The sequence below is a fragment of the Tupaia chinensis genome, unplaced genomic scaffold (assembly GCF_000334495.1).
Source record: "Tupaia chinensis unplaced genomic scaffold, TupChi_1.0 Scaffold000671_1, whole genome shotgun sequence".
NCBI lineage: Eukaryota > Metazoa > Chordata > Mammalia > Scandentia > Tupaiidae > Tupaia > Tupaia belangeri.
The window spans coordinates 5,992,148-6,008,597 of NW_006160193.1; the positions used below are offsets into that span (position 1 = coordinate 5,992,148).

The 16,450-nt window shown below is 42.4% G+C and overlaps 1 long non-coding RNA gene and 1 pseudogene across 1 annotated transcript in view; one reads left to right on the forward strand and one right to left on the reverse strand.

Moving 5' to 3' along the window:
- LOC114009934 (uncharacterized) overlaps positions 1–9,166 on the reverse strand; it is a 17,582-nt gene extending 8,416 nt beyond the window's left edge. Inside the window, exon 1 of the long non-coding RNA XR_003551332.1 lies at positions 9,069–9,166. This is a non-coding gene — a long non-coding RNA (uncharacterized LOC114009934). The remainder of the gene's footprint in view (positions 1–9,068) is intronic.
- Positions 9,167–12,851: 3,685 nt separating this feature from the next.
- On the forward strand, positions 12,852–13,179 carry LOC106736155 (dynein light chain 1, cytoplasmic-like; annotated as a pseudogene).
- The last annotated feature ends 3,271 nt before the right edge of the window (positions 13,180–16,450 follow it).

The following is a 16,450-nucleotide window of genomic DNA, read 5'->3' on the forward strand; positions in this document are numbered from 1 at the left end:
GAAAATTATTTGTTGACAATAACATGTATGTTGATATGCTTGATTGAGACAATATACAGTGTACTCTGGATGGAAAATCTCATTTTCTATGCTGTAATGATGTACAACGAATGAACGTAAACAAGTACATTTTTAAAAAAAAGTTATAAAATTGTCCTTGGTTTTACAATGATAAATGAAAAACATTAAAATTCTCCCATCAAACAAGGTATGCAAGGATTTTTATATTGTTAGGTTTTTTTTTTTTCTTTTTCTTTTTGTTAAAACAGTGAGAGCAAAATAACTTACTGGAATATAAAAATAAGAGCTGAATGAGCATGCCACTAATGGAGAAAGGGGGTATTTTCACAGGACCGGTATTTTTCCCCATCCCATCTCCATTTGATGTCAATCAAAAAATACCATTGGCTATTTAGTTTAAAAAAATGCAATATGCTTGTGCACATGCACCAGTTACTTTATGTACAATAAAGGAACGGAGAAGGGAAATGAATGAATAGAGAAAACTATACTGTAGTAGTCAGAACGGGGGAAACCAAATTGTGGTTTTCTAATTGAGAATGTGTTCTTGGTCTGTAAGAACAGAGTTCTGGAGTAAAGTAGCAGGTTCTCTTTTTAGTAGACACCTCCTGTCTCCTGTGGGAACACATCAATTGTATCTTCATCCTTGATCGGCTCTCCATGAAATCCGAATCTGATCTGCCTCATTGACAAACCCTGTCGTTCACAATAGGCTTTCATTAGTTTACTAAGTGGTGCATGCTTCTTCATCTTAAACTGCACCACAGAACCATCCTGTTCCACCACCTTCAAATTAATATAATCGTTGTTCTCAGCCTTGACTCCCTCCCCAGCAGGGGGAAGCCCCAGACGGGGGTACTCCCCGCCAAGGTGGCGGGGCGCCCTGCCATACCAGCCCCAGTCCCAGGCCCAACCCGTCGGGGTCCGCGGAGGGCGGGGACCTGAGCATACTAACGCCCTTCCTCACGCGCCCCGCGGGTAGGGCCAAGCAGCCCCTGCTCTGGTAGGCCCGCGGGAGTCCGCGATCCGCTCCTATCATTATTATTTTTAAAATTTGACCAGAGAGAGACAGAGAGAGAGAAAGGGAAAGCAAGAAAGCAAGTTGCCAGGTCCAGGACTCAAACCGTGGTCTGCTACATGGGAGTCCAGGACCTTAACCACCATGCCAATTGCCATCCCCAAATTTTCTACATACTTTTAAAATGTCCCCTTGTAAGTGTAAAGTGTATAGTACTCTAATTTTAGGCACAAGGAAGTAGATTTAAGGAGGTGACAAAAACAAAAACACAAAACTAATAAAAAACAAAACACCTCCTCCACAAGAAAAGATGTGTGTGTGTATATATATAATATATACATTTTATCTTTTTTAAATTTAAATTTTTTATTTATTTTTAAGAGAGATTTCTGCTATAGGGTGTGTGCACTCACCAGAGAGACAGAAAGCAAGAAATTACCCCCCTCTGGGGGTGGGGGGGATGGCCATGATGCAATCTTTTGTCCTCCATTCTCCTCCTGGGATTTTGGGCCCACATGCCCACCCGAGAGACAGAAAGCAAGAAATTACCCCCCTCTGGGGGTGGGGGGGATGGCCATGATGCAATCTTTTGTCCTCCATTCTCCTCCTGGGATTTTGGGCCCACATGCCCACCCTCCTAGCCTGAAGTCTTTTTTTTTTTTTTTTCTTTAGTTTTAAAGAATCATTATAGGGACCAGTAGTTGGCGTGATGGTTATGTCGATGGACTCCCATGTGGTCGACCACAGTTCACGTCCCAGATCCCAGACCCGGTGGCTTAAACTCATGCCAGGCACATGTGCATGCATTCCCAAGATCCTGAGAGAAGAGTGGAAGAGAAGGGATTGCGGTGTGACCATCCCCCCTGGGGGGTGATTTCTCGCTTTCTGTCTCTCTGTCTCTCTCTGTCTTTCTGGCAAGAGCCTGTGCCCTATAGCAAAAACCTCTCCAAAAAAAAAATATTATTTTATTTATTTTTAAAATTTGATCACAGAGAGATAGAGAAAGGGAAAGTGAGAAAGCAAACCACCAGTTCTAGGACTCGAACCACTATAGCCATGTGCAAGTCCAGTGCCTTAACCCCCATGCCATCTGTTGGCCCCACTTACTGGCATGAGTTTGTTTTGTTCTGTTTTTTAATTATAAACTTTACTGCTGGGGCCTTTTTTGGGCCCAGAAGGTGGTATGGTGGTTAAGGTGTTGAAATTCCCACATGGCTGACCACGGTTTGAGTCCCGAACTTGGTGGCTTGCTTTCTCGAACCTCTCCCTCTCTCTGTCTCTCTTCCTCTGGCAAAACTCATGTGAAAAAATAATAAATAAAATAATTTAAAAAGAAAAAAAGAACAACTATTTTTAAAAAGATTTATCTATTTAATTCCATTTGTTATCATAATTGTTATTACTATTATTTTTGGAGATGTTTTTGCTATAGAGTGTGTGCGCTCGCCAGAAAGACAGAGAAAGACAGAGAGACTGAAAGTGAGAAATCACCCCCAGGGGGATGGCCATGCCACCATCCGTTCTCCTCCATTCTCTTCTCGGGATCTTGGGCACACACACACAAGCACCCGGTGTGAGTTTAAGCCACAGGGTCTGGGACTAGAACCACAGTTGACTACACGGATGTCCAGCAACATAGCCATTATACCAATTGCTCGTCCCAATTATTATTTTTTAAAATCTGACTAGAGCGAGAGAAAGGGAAAGTGAGAAAGCAAGTCACCAGGTCCAGGACTCGAATCTCAATCAGTCATGTGGGAATCCAGCGCCCTTAACCACCATGCCACCCGCTGGCCCCCAGCAAGAGTTTTAAGCCACCAGGTCTGGGACTCGAAATGTACACGGGAGTCCAGCAACATAACCATTACACCATCTGTTCATTGCTATATTTTACCTTTTAAGAAATGAGATATAGGGAACCAGCAGTTAGCATAATGGGTATGTCGCTGGATTCCCACATAGTCGACCGTGGTTCGCGTCCCGGACCTGGTGGCTTAAAACTCACGCCGGGCGCGTGTGCGTGCGTGCCCAAGATCCCGAGAGGAGAATGGAGGAGAAGGGATTGCGGTGTGACCATCCCCCCTGGGGGGTGATTTCTCGCTTTCTGTCTCTATGTCTCTCTCTGTCTGTCTGGCAAGTGCACACGCCCTATAGTGAAAATCTCTCAAAAAAAAAAAAAAATGAGATATAGGGGCTGGCAGGTGTTGTGGTGGTTGAGGTGTCTGGACTCCCCAATGGCTGACTGTGGTTCAAGTTCCAGACCTGGCAGCTTGCTTTCTCACTTTCCTTCTCTCTCTGGCCAACTTCAAAAAATAAAATATAAATAATTACAGTTAATAAAATTAAATAATTCTTTTAAAAATGGGACATTATACAAACTTATCTACAAGTTAACATTTTCACTTGGCCAAGGCTGATGGCACCGTAGCAAACTGAACAGCAGTGCTGGAGGCCACATGACTGATTGCAGGTTTGGATCCGTAGGTTGGCTTGAAAACACTGCAATCAGCCAAGTCTCACCCAAGAATGAGGTGTTCACATTTAATTATTTAATTTTGTTTCTTCATTGAATTTTATAGTATTCTAACAACTCCTGAAAAGTTCCTAAGACAGATACTGTAGCTCAACTCCAGGGGGCGCCATTACATTGCAGTCAATGTATTGTAATTTAAGGTCTTTTACTTCTCTGTGATGTGTATGAACGAGTTCATGCCTACATCTTATTTTGTTATTGTGTGACATTTTCTTCCATTATATTTAAAGTAGTTACTATTTTGATATAAGAAAGTTATTGCTGTTTGAATACTAATTTTTAAAAGCTTTTAAATTTTTTTTATTTATTCATTCACTTATTTTAATTTGACCAGAGAGAGACAGAGAGAGAGAAAAGGTGCGAAAGCAAGCCATCAGGTCCAAAATCCAAACCGTGGTCAGCCATGTGGGAGTGTCCAGTGCTTTAACCACCATGCCACCTGCTGGTTTCCTATTGAATACTAATTTTATAACCTGTTGTCCTATTACACTGTCTTATTGTTTCATTTTCAAAAGTTATTTCTTCCTTGAGCAAAAGAGTCAGAGAGAGATAGAGACACACGCGGCACCTCCAACAGGGTCCTAACACTGTAATCTCCACCAGCTTTAGCCAGTCCTGGATCATGGACATACATGTGTCCAGCAAACTCAGGGAGGTGTCTGGGCACAAACCTAAAATCTTCCCATGTAGGTCAGCCTGACAAAGCATCACACTTAACCACCGTACTGCTGTCTAGCCCCTCTCTCACTGTTTAACAGTTTTTGGTTGATCCTCTTATGTTTCCAACATATATTCATATATGATCATTTCAATGTAAACAATCCACTGCACTGGTTAGCTCTTCCAATACAATATTACATAATGGGATGGCTAGAATTTATGTCATATCTTTTGACCTTAAGTCCAGTGCTCTTTTGGGTGTAAGTAGCTAATTTACTAGTTACTGAATGCCAACTTTTTTTTTTTTGGAGAGGTTTTTGGCATAGGGTGCATGTGCTCGCCAGAAAGACAGGGAAAGACAGAGACAGAAAGCAAGAAATCACCCCCCCAAAGGAGGAATGGCCACACTGCAATCCCCTATCCTCCACTTTCCTCTTGGGATCTTGGGCACACACGCACACGTGTGAGTTTAAGTCACCAGGTCCGGGACTCAAACCGTAGCTGACTACATGGGAGCCCCGTGGCATAGCCATTATGCCATCTGCTGGCCCCTAAATGCCAACTTTCTATAAAGCAGCTGCTGGGTCTGTGGTTGACTACATGGGTGTCCAGTGAAGTACCTATTATGATATCTGCTGGTCCCACTCATTTTTTTTTAAAGAGGTTTTTGCCTTAGGGTACGTGCGCTCACTGGAGAGAGAGAGACAAAGAGATAGAGACAGTGAGAGGGAAAGTGAGAAATCACCCCCTAGGGGGATGGCCATACTACAATCCCTTCTCCTCTAATCTCCTCCATTTTCCTTTCAGGATTTTGGGCACACATACACATGTGCCCATTGTGTTTCAAAAGCCACTGGGTCTGGGACTCAAAGTGTAGTCAGCCATGTGTGAGTCACCTGCTGGCCCCAGTGTTTCATTTTTTAGGAAGAGGGAAGTAGAATTGGGGGAGGGAGGCTAAGGGAGTGAACAATAGGACTGTTAAATTGATATTTACTTAAAAGCTAAGTACAAGGCCAGCAGGTGGCATGGTAGTTAGGAATGCTGGACTCCCACATGGCTGACTGTGGTTCAAATCCCAGACCTGGCAGCTTGCTTTCTCACTTTCCCTCTCTCTTCCTCTCTCTCTGTTCCTCTTTGGTCAGATTAAATGAATAAATAAATAAAGTTAGATAAAATAATTTTTAAAAAAGCTAAGTACTTAAAATAAAGAAGGGGCTGAAGCCCACCAAAGAAGCCAGAAGCAGAGCCATTTCAAAGCCCAAGTAATGTGTTGGATAGGCAGATGATGTAATGATTACATTGCCAGACTCCCATATAGTCTACCACCTTTGGAGTCCCAGACCCAGGGACTTAAAACTCACACTGGGGGGGCGTGGTGGCGCCCGCCCTATGGCAAAAACTCACGCTGGGTGCATGTGCGTGCGTGTCCAAGATCCTTAGAGGAGAATGGAGGAGGAGGTTTTGCGATGTGGCCATCTCCCCTGGGGGGAGGGTGATTTCCCGCTTTCTGTCTCTGTTTGTCTCTCCAGTGAACACATGCACCCTTTAACAAAAATCTCTCTTAAAAAAAAAAAAGCACAAGTAATGTGTCATCTCTCTTTAAACACACACACACACACACACAAAGTTATGTGTCCCTATGGAAATAGCAGTTGGTGTAGTGGTTACATTGCTGGACTCCCAAGTAGTCAACTGTAGTTTGAGTCCTGGACCCGGCAGCTTGAAATTCACGTTGGGAACATGTGCGTGCATGCCCAGAGTCCTACGGGGAGGAAGGAGGGAAAGGGATTGCAGCATGGTCATCTCCCCTGAGGAGTGATTTCTTGCTTTCTGTCTCTGTCTCTCTGGCAAGCTCGCACACCCTATAGCAAAAATCTCTCCAAGACAAACAAACAAACAAAAAGGCATATGACCCTAAAGCAGAGTTTAATCTCCGGGGTAAAGTATGAGAAAAGAAAGCATGAATGAGCATGTTTTGAAGTATATGAACTGCAATCATGTGTAGCTAATGACCTAGTGAGATGAAGCATCGCTGTAACAAATGTCATAATAAAGTTAAGTGCTAAAAGTTAGAGAATGTTTCTCAAAGGTGGTGAGTCATTCATTTGGCATATATTGAGTATTGAATGTTCAGCCCCAATCTACATACAAAATACTGAACCAAAAAAAGGTCCACCTCCTCTGTTCTCAAAGAGCTTACTAGGGGAGGTGGATGTTAAGTAAACATTATAACTATGTGTGCGTGCATGTGTCTATAAAACATATATAGCACTAGAAATTGTGATAAGTGCTATAATAGAAATAATGCTATGAAAAAATAAGATGACATAATTTGTAATAACTCTGAAGTGTCAGGGAAAGCCTCTCTGAGAAAGCAGCCTCTAAGCTGAAGCCTAAAGGAGTTATAAGCAGAGCAGAGAGCTCACTGGGCAGAAGTAATTTTTGAAATTAAGTCTTCAAGGATGAGCAGCATTCTGCTTCCTCTGAGGAACAGAAGGGAAAGGGGCTCTCGCTTATACAAAGGCTAAGAGCACAGGTGAGATGGATCTGAGGAATCACAAGTACCAGAGTGCAATAGGAGGCATGGAGAAATGGAAATACAAAGAAAAAAAGGCAAAAATGTGAGGAGGATGGAAGAATAAGGTACAATAGAAAATCAGTTCAGTATGTGTTGAATGTTTACTTTGTGCTTAGCAATATACTGGGGAATTCTTTTTCTAATATGAATGGTTCCCTTCTCAATAAACTCTGAGTCTGGGGACCAGCAGTTGGCGTAATGGCTATGTTGCTGGACTCCCATGTAGTCGACAATGGTTAGAGTCCCGGACTGGCGGCTTAAACTCACACTGGGCGTGTGTGCATGCATGCCCAAGATCCCGAGAGGAGAATGTAGGAAAAGGGATTGCTGTGTGGCCCTTCCCCCGGGAGGTGATTTTTCGCTTTCTGTCTCTCTGGCAAGCGTACGTGCCTTATAGCACAAACCTCTCAAAAAAACCCCAAAACCCCCAAACCAAAAAACAAACAAGAAAAACTGAGTCTAACTGGGTAAATAACAAAAACATTCTCCTTGTAAGATAACCTTTCAGTAAATACTTCCTACCTCATCCTAGACTAGATCCTTTTAATAGCATAAACTGTATTTATATTTTCCCAAGTAGTAACTCCTACGATTTGTTTTTTTGTAATAGGGTGCATGTGCTCACCAGTGGGACACACACACACACAGAAAGAGAAAGCACTCCCTTCCCATGAGGCATGGTCATGTTACAATCCCTTCTCCATTTTGTCAAGATTTTAGGCATACACATGTGAGAACGTGTGCACGTGAGCGCACGCACAGACACACACACACACACACACACACACACACACACACTAAGCATGTTTTTTAAGCTGCCTAGGTAAGGACCTGAACTGTGCAGTTGGATCCTGTTCCCTTGGCCATCAGGCCATGGTCTAGCCTGAGTTTTTAAATTAACCAATACATCTTAGGGGGCAGCAGATAGCATGGTGATTAAGGCACTGAACTTCCACGTGGTCAACCGCCGCTCAAGTCCTGGACCTGGCAGCTCGCTTTCTCACTTTCCCTCTCTCTCTTTGGTCAAATTAAATAATAATAATAATTAAAATTAAATAATTAATAAAAAATAAAACCAAATGCACCTTACTTCCTGCCTCAGGCTTCTAACTATGACTTTAAAGCAATCTATGGCTAGAAGTCACTCAGCTTTACAGGTTGCTTCTCAACAGCTCAGTAATGTTGATGAGGTTCTCCAGAGAGTAACTGGAAAATTCTTGTCATAAATAAGAAACACATTAATTTTTTTTACATATAACATACTAGCTCTTTTATTAATTTCTTCTCTCTCTTTCCTGTTTAAGGCTCTTGGATAGAAACTAAAGTCAGAGATTGCTATTGAGGCTATTAAGCTTGAATGTCCTTGCTCTAATCTGTACAAAGATAAAACCCACAATGTTTATTGGGCTGCTTGGATAAGCTGTTGTTTATCTCTTACTGGAGGAGCTTAACAGTGAAAAACAAAGCTAGCACAAGTTCTACAAAAATGGGTGTCCTAATTTGGGTTCAATTCTAAGATGCTCTAAGCAAGTAATTCAATTGGATGTGTGTCCGGGAGTGACAGAATCTCACAGCTATGTGAGAACTGATTCTTTTTCATCCTGTATTTTTTCCTTCTTTACTATGACTTGGAACTCACACTCAGTCCTATCCCTAGCATCTATGACAATTAAAACAGCAAACATGGAGTTATATTTATTTGAAGGGGCAGGAGACAGCTGTGAATCTTTCAAGGCCAGGACCAGAGAGAGTGGGCAACAGATAGAGGTGATGTGTTTTCAACTGGAGAAAGACACCAACTCTTTTTCTTTTTCAGGTGCTAGAAGGCATGTGTGCTCATCAGAGAGACAAAGAATTGACAGAATCCTTTCTCCTCAATATCTCCATCCTTTTCAAATTGGGGTGGGCATCCACATATGCACCCAGTGTGTGGGTTTTTAATAACTAATTTTATTAATTATTATTTTTAATTTGCTATAGGACACATACATGCACCAAAGAGAGAGAGAACATGAGAAAGCAAGACACCAGGTCCAGGACTTGAACCACAGTCCACCATATGAGAGTCCAGTACATTAACGAGCATGCCACCTGCTGGCACTGCCCAGCATGTTTTTTAAGCCATGGAAGTGGGATCTGAACCATGCAGTTGGCCATGTGGGATCTAATTCCCTTAACCAGTAGGCCTGAAAGACAGCAATCTGTTGAACAATCCACCAACACCACTGCCAATCTCAGGGAGAACTGACCACCATTACCTTCATGCTGCTACTGTTCCTTGCTCAGCAGGTTTATGATACATGGAAGGAGGCAGTACAAGCCAAAATCACAGTGAGGCAGGTTGTCCCAGAGGACACAAGAGCAACCTATTACAAAAGCATGGTAGAAAAATTAGTTTTTTAAAAAAATTATTTTATTTAACTTTATTTATTATCATTTTATTATTATTTTAACTTGATCAGAGAAAGAGAGAGAGAGAGAGGGAGGGACCATGGGACTCGAACCATAGTCAGCCATGTGGGAGTCTAACAGCCCTAACCACCAAGCCATCTGTTGGCCTTGAAAAATTAATTTTGAAAAGAAGAGGTATTTCTTCCTTTGACTCAGAAAGAGTAAGAATGAGTTCAGATAGAGATAAGAAATCAAGCAAAAGCAGGGGGTGAAAAAGATTCATGCCTTATGGTAATTCTAAGCTTTTCTGGTTCTCAGAGCCCTGAGTGTCTCAGTAATTTCTCTATGACATTCCTAGATCAACAAAATGGCTTTGTTTCTCAAGTAAATTTTAAACAACATGGTAAGTATGTGTTCTAATAATTTGGTTGCCATTTAAAAAATAAACTAGGGGCTGGCACTGTGGTGCAGAGGTTAGTGCTGTGCAAGAAAGGCAGCATCCCACATGAGCTTTCTCTCTCTCCGGTAAGCACAAATGCCCAGTGGCAATTAAAAAAAAAAAGAAAAAGAAAGAAAACAAAAAGAAAAAGGAAGTGGATATGTGGGATTTGCTCGTTTTTTTTTTTTTTTAAATTTGTTATAAGGCACATGTGCTCACCTGAGACAAAGAGACAGAGAAAGTGAGAAAGAACCCCTCAGAGTAGGTGGCCATGCTGCAATCCCTTCTCTTCTCGGGATTTTGAGCATGCATGCACATGCACCTAGCACGTTTCTCAAGCTTCTGGGTCCAGGACATGAACCAGATAGTTGGGCCGTGTGGGACCCAGCCTCTTTAACAACCATGCCACTGGCTGGCCCTGGTTTTGATTTTAACAGCATAGACAATTTATTTACTTAAAGACTACAATTCAGTGGCTTTTAGCATATTCAAAATTATGGAACTAATATCCCTGCAAAGAAACCCCCAAATCTATCAGCAGTCATTTCTCCTTTCCTATCCTTTCCCCATCGCTAGGAAATCTCGTCTTTATATTCATTCCTTTTTATTAGTTTGGTGCACGAGCAATTGCAGTTTTAGACCATGAGTTTTAAATAGTAACTAGGCTCAAACACATCTTTATTAATCAAAATAGGAATCATTACAATCAACACATTTTTGTTGAGGAGAAATGTTTGCTTAGTCCTGTAGTGTAAAAATCTATTCTTACGGTTTCGTTGAACTCTTAGAAGGCATCTTCTGCATCCTGCTGGCTGTGCAAGTGTTTTCCATGCAGAAAGTTGTCGAGATGCTTGCAAATGTGGTAGTCAGACATCAGGTGAACATGGTAGATGAAGCAATACTCCATACCCCAATTGGTGCAGTTTTTGAAGCACTAGCTGTTCAATGTGCAGTTGGGTGGGCATTTTTGGAGAATTAGGCCCTTTCTGTTGACTAATGCCAGTTAGAGGCATTGCAGTTTTCAGTGCATCTCACTGATTTGCTGAGCATATTTTTCAGAAGTAGTGGTTTCGAGAACCAGCAGTTAGCGTAATGGCTATGTCGCTGGACTCCCACGTAGTCGACCGTGGTTCACGTCCCGGACCCGGTGGCTTAAAACTCACGCCGGGCGTGTGTGTGTGCGTGCCCGCCAAAGATCCCGAGAGCAGAATGGAGGAGAAGGGATTGCCGTGTGACCATCTCCCCTGGGGGGTGATTTCTCGCTTTCTGTCTCTATGTCTCTCTCTGTCTGTCTGGCGAGCGCACGCGCCCTACAGTGAAAATCTCTCTCAAAAAAAAAAAAAAAAAAAAAAAGTAGTGGTTTCGCTGGGATTCAAAAAGCTCTAGAAGCTCAGACCCCACTAAGCAGTTGAATAATATTCCATTGTGTGGACCTAACACATTTTGTTTATTCATTCATCAGTTGATGGACATTTGGACATTATTTCCACTTTTTGGCTATTATGAGTAATACTGCTGTGAACATTTGTGTACAAGTTTTTGTATGGACATGTTTTCTCTTGGATATAAACCTACTTTTCTGGGATATATGGTAACTGCTTAAACTTCTGAGGAACTGCCAAACTAATGTGTTCACTGAAGAGGTAGTGAAAGGGAAAGTTAAGAAATCACTCCCCCTTGGGACCAGCAGATGGCGTAATGGCTATGTTGCTGGACTCCCATGTAGTCGACCACAGTTAGAGTCCTGGACCTGGTGGCTTAAACTTTTGCTGGGCGTGTGTGCATGCATGCCCAAGATCCCGAGAGGAGAATGGAGGAGAAGGGATTGTGGCGTGGCTATCCCCCCTGGGCGGTGATTTCTCGCTTTCTGTCTCTGTCTTTCTGGCAAGCCCATATGCCCTAGCGAAAACCTCTCAAAAAAGAAAGACAGACAAACAGACAGACAGACAGAAAAAAAGAGAGAAAGAAAGAAAGAAATCACTCCCCAGAGTGATGGCCATGCTTCAATCCCTTCTCCTCCATTCTCCTCCTGGATTTTGGGTATGTATGCAGACTTGGCTGGCATGAGTTTCAAGCTGTTAGGTCTAGGACTTAAACCACAGTCAGCTATGTGAGTCCAGAGCCTTAATCATTATGCCACCTTTTGGCCCCCACTTGTAATCTTTTTGATTATAGCTATTCTAGTATGTATGAAGTCATATTTCTCTCTTTTTAAAAAATTTTTAGGTTTTTGCTACAGGGCACATGTGCTCACTGGAGACAGAGGCAGAGAGAGAGGGAACAAGAGGAATCACCCCAGGGAGAATATGGTTACACCACAATCCCTTCTCTTCTAAGGATTCTGGACATGCATGCACATATGTCCAGCATGATTTTCAAGCTGCCACAAGTGGGACATAAACTGCAGACTCAGCTGAATGTGATACCCAGCACCTTAACCACCATGCCACCTGCTGGCCCTATATAATCTTTTTTTAATTGCCTGAGGATATGTGGTCATGCCACATTCCCTTTTTCTCTACTCTTCCTTCATTTTAGAATTTTGGGGATGCATGGACACAAACTCATGGGGCCAGGATTTGCACCATGGTTAACTTTGCAGGATCTGGCTCCCTTAACCACTAGACTATAGGGCCAGCCTTGACTGTGGTTTTGATTTGTATTTCCTTGCTGGCTAATGATGTTAAGTATTTTTCATGTGCATATTAGCCACTTACGTATCTATCTTCTTTGAGGAATGGTCTATTTAGATCTTTTGCCCCCCTTTTAAAAAAAATGTTTTCATACAATAGAGTGAGCTTATGTGAGTGAAAGAAAAGGGGAAGCAGGAGAGAAAAAGAGAAATTCAGGCATCCCTGATAGAGATTTATCATGCTGTGAACACCTTTCCTTAGCGTTCTAGCCACTCAGGGTCTTAGGTGTGCAGTCACCTGTGATCCAAACCTATGCTGTGCAATGTGGCTTTCTGCACTGCAGATCAGTATAGTACTACCTGCATTACCAAGGCTGGGCCCTTTGCTTATTAAAATTAGGTTACTTATTTAAGTACTAAGAATTAATTCTAGATATGAGTCCCTTATGAGTTGTATAATCTGCAAATATTTTCTCCCATTTTATGGGTTGTCTTTTCTACTTTTGAGTTTAAAAAAGGAAACCTCTGAATTTAAAACAAATATTTGTGAGATGCGCTGGTAGCGACCGGAGTTCCCGCTGGGTCTGAGCTATGCAAGTACCTTCCCCAGGAGACCATTGCTGTCAGCCAGCCCCTGTTAACATGGTAACCATGTGCGATGGAAAGGCCATGATCAAAAATGCAGACATGTCAGAAGAGATGCAACAGGACTCAGTGGAGTGCACAACTCAGGTGTTGGAGAAATATAATATAGAAAAGGACATTGTGGCCCATATCAAGAAGGAGTTTGACAAGAAGTACAACCCCATCTGGCACAAACTTCAGTAGTTACGTGACACATGAAACCAAACACTTCATCTACTTCTATCTGGGCTAAGTGACCATTCTCCTGTTCAAATCTGGTTAAAAGCATGGACTATGCCACACACCCAGTGATCCATCCAAAAACAAGAACTGCAGCCTAAATTCCAAATACTAGAGACTGAAATCTTCAGCTTTGCTAAGGGAACACCTCAATCTTTGAAAATTTACTGTTTTGCACAGGGCATTCTCTGTACTAGTTTGTTGTGGTTATAAAACAATTAGCAAAACAGCTTACATTTGTATTTATTTTCTATTCCATACTTCTCTGTCCATGTTCTTCTTTTTTTTTTCTCTCCAAACTCTTCCTTTAAAAAATAAATCTGTTGGAGATGTGTAAATAATAATAAGTGTAATTATTTTATTTTAAAAGACAAGGACATGTTATTCACTGTAATTACTTAAGTTTATTCATTTATTGGCAAACAAGGGTCCGGGACACGAACCGCGGTCGACTACGTGGGAGTCCAGAGACATAGCCATTACGCTAACTGCTGGTTCCCAAAACAGCTTACATTTGTATTTATTTTCTATTCCATACTTCTCTGCCCATGTTTTTTTTTTTTTTCTCTCAAAACCGTTCCTTTAAAAAATAAATCTGTTGGAGATGTGTAAAAACAGCAAAACAAAACAAAACGAATACTTACTTAAAATTTAAGTTACTTCTTCCATGAGAGACGGAAATAGAGAAGTACCTCCAACATAGTTTTTATTCAAACCTTCCAGCTCCCTAATCACTGTGCTATAGGGCTGACCTCCAAACTTTTAGAACAAGAAATTCCCCAGGCAGTTTTTTTTTTTTTTTTAAAGTTTATTTATTTTTTCCTTGAACAAGGTAGACAGAGATTAGGAGCCCCAACAGGGCCTGATGCATAATCTACTCCCAGCTTCTACCAACCCAAATCATGGGCATGTGCATGTATGACATACTCAGGTAAGTTTCCAGATTTGAACCAGCCATCTACCCATGTGGGTCAGCTTACAGACTATCATGTCACCAATGCATTACTGTGTGGTCCTACCAATGGGATCTTCACAACATGATCTTCCCATCACCAGCTTCACCACCAGCTTCAGCAGCCAGGGTCACATGCATGTATCCATGCCTAGCATGTATAAGAAGATCTTGGGATGCAAACTCAGGACCTTCCCCTATTGCTTCAGCATCCATTAATGTGGTACCATGATAGCTTGGCTTACTCTTTTAGTTTAGTTTAAAATGAGTAAATTTAGGGACCAGCAGTTAGAATAATGGCTATGTTGCTGGATTCCCATGTAGGTGACTGCAGTTCAAGTACCAGACCTGGTGGCTTAAAACTCACACCGGGCATGTGTGCCTGTGTGCGTGCCCAAGATCCCGAGAGGAGAATGGAAGAGAAGGGATTGTGGCGTGGCCATCTCCCCCGGGGGGTGATTTCTCACTTTCTGTCTCTGTCTTTGTCTTTCTGGCGAGCGCATGCTCCCTATAGCGAAAACCTCTCCAAAGAAAAAAAAAAAGAGTAAATTTAGTGTGCCAGCCAGTGGCCTGGTGGTTAGGGTAGCTGGATCCCACATGATTGACTGTATCATTCAAGTCCTGGCCTCGGAAGCTTGAGAAACACACTGGGCATATGTGTGAGAATGCCCAGTATCTTGGAAGGCAGGACAAATGGAGGAAAAGAGATTGTGGTGTTACCATCTCCCATGGGAGGTGCTTTTTCACTTTCCCTCCCACTCCCTTTCTCCCTCTCTGGGTATGTACTCTCTGGCAAACTAAAACCAAAAAACAAAACAAAACCAAAAACAAACAAACAAACAAAAAACATTTAAAAATGAGTATACTTTGGGACCAGCAGTTAGCATAATGGCTATGTCGCTGGACTCGCACATAGTCGACCGTGGTTCGTGTCCCGGACCAGGTGGCTTAAAACTCACACAGGACGCATGTGCATGCGTACCCAGGATCCTGAGAGGAGAATGGAGGAGAGGGGATTGCGGCATGGCCACTCCCCCGGGGGTTGATTTCTCGCTTTCTGTCTCTGTCTCTCTGTGTCCGTCTGGCGAGCACACGTGCCCTATGGCAAAAACCGCTCAAAAAAAAAAGTTAAAATAAATAAATAAAAATGAGTATATTTTGGGTGGCTCTAAGGCCTGGTGGTTAAAGCAATTGGATCCACATGGCTGATCTCATGGTTTGAGTCCCAAACCCAGAGGCTTGAGAAACACACCGTGTGTTTGTGTGTGCGTGTGCGTGCAAGCTCAAAAATCTCAAAAGGAAGGAGAGATGAAGGAGAAGGGGTTGTCGCATAATGTATTGTCCACGGGTGGTATTGTCTTTCTGTGAGGAGTGCACGTTTCCTAGCATGCATCCATAGATAGATGGATAAATTAATAGATTATTACTTTACTCCAAGATGCTTCTCTTTTGAGATCTGAATTCAAATCGTTTCTCCTAATATTGAGTTCTAGCATAGAAAACTTGAGTCATTTTATTGGTCTGATTCTTAGTTTTCTCATTTGTAAAAAGGGGTTAATAGTACCTACATTACAAGGTTATATATAAAAATGAAAGCATGTATAAGTACTTAGCATAATGCTCACACAGTGTGTGCTAAGTGTGCTATATTTGAAGAATTTTAAAAATCTTAAAAAGCACTTGTATTTCTTTTTTTAAAAAAGAATTATTTAGCTTTATGTACTTTAATTTGATCAGAAAGGGACAGAATGAGAGAGTGAGAGAGCATGAGAAAGCAAGCCTCCAGGTCTGGGACTTGAACTGTGGTCAGCACGAGGGAGTCCAGTACCCTCAACCACCACGCCACCTGTCACCCCAAAAGCACTTATATTTCAAGATACATGTAAGATCTTTATAAGGAATGGGCCAATCACGCAAGAAAATAGAAATGTAGAGCCTTTATTGGGAGCGCTCCCAGGCGAGGTTCTCTGGTCCAAGAGAAAGAGAGAGGAGGAGTGGGCCAGAGAAGTTGTGCCCTAGGGAGGGGCTTAGTGATTTTTATAAGGGTATAGAGAGGGGGAGTGACTCAGAGATAGAACAGTCCATGTATGGTAAAGGTTTAGAGGGAGAGCAGACTGTTGTGCCACATAAAGCCTGGCGTCGTGTGCAGAGTAGAGCAATGTGTGCAGAGTAGAGCACCATGTGCTACATCCGGGTTAGATCCAAGTGCAAGGCAAGTCTGATGACAGGCTAGTTCCGGGTTGTATCAGCCAACTATGGCATGGCATTCAACCCCCACATTCAAGCTGCCCAGGCTTCTGGCCTAACATCCCAACTGTTTCGGTGTTGTAGGGTGCCATTGGATCATGAACCACTTCCTGCT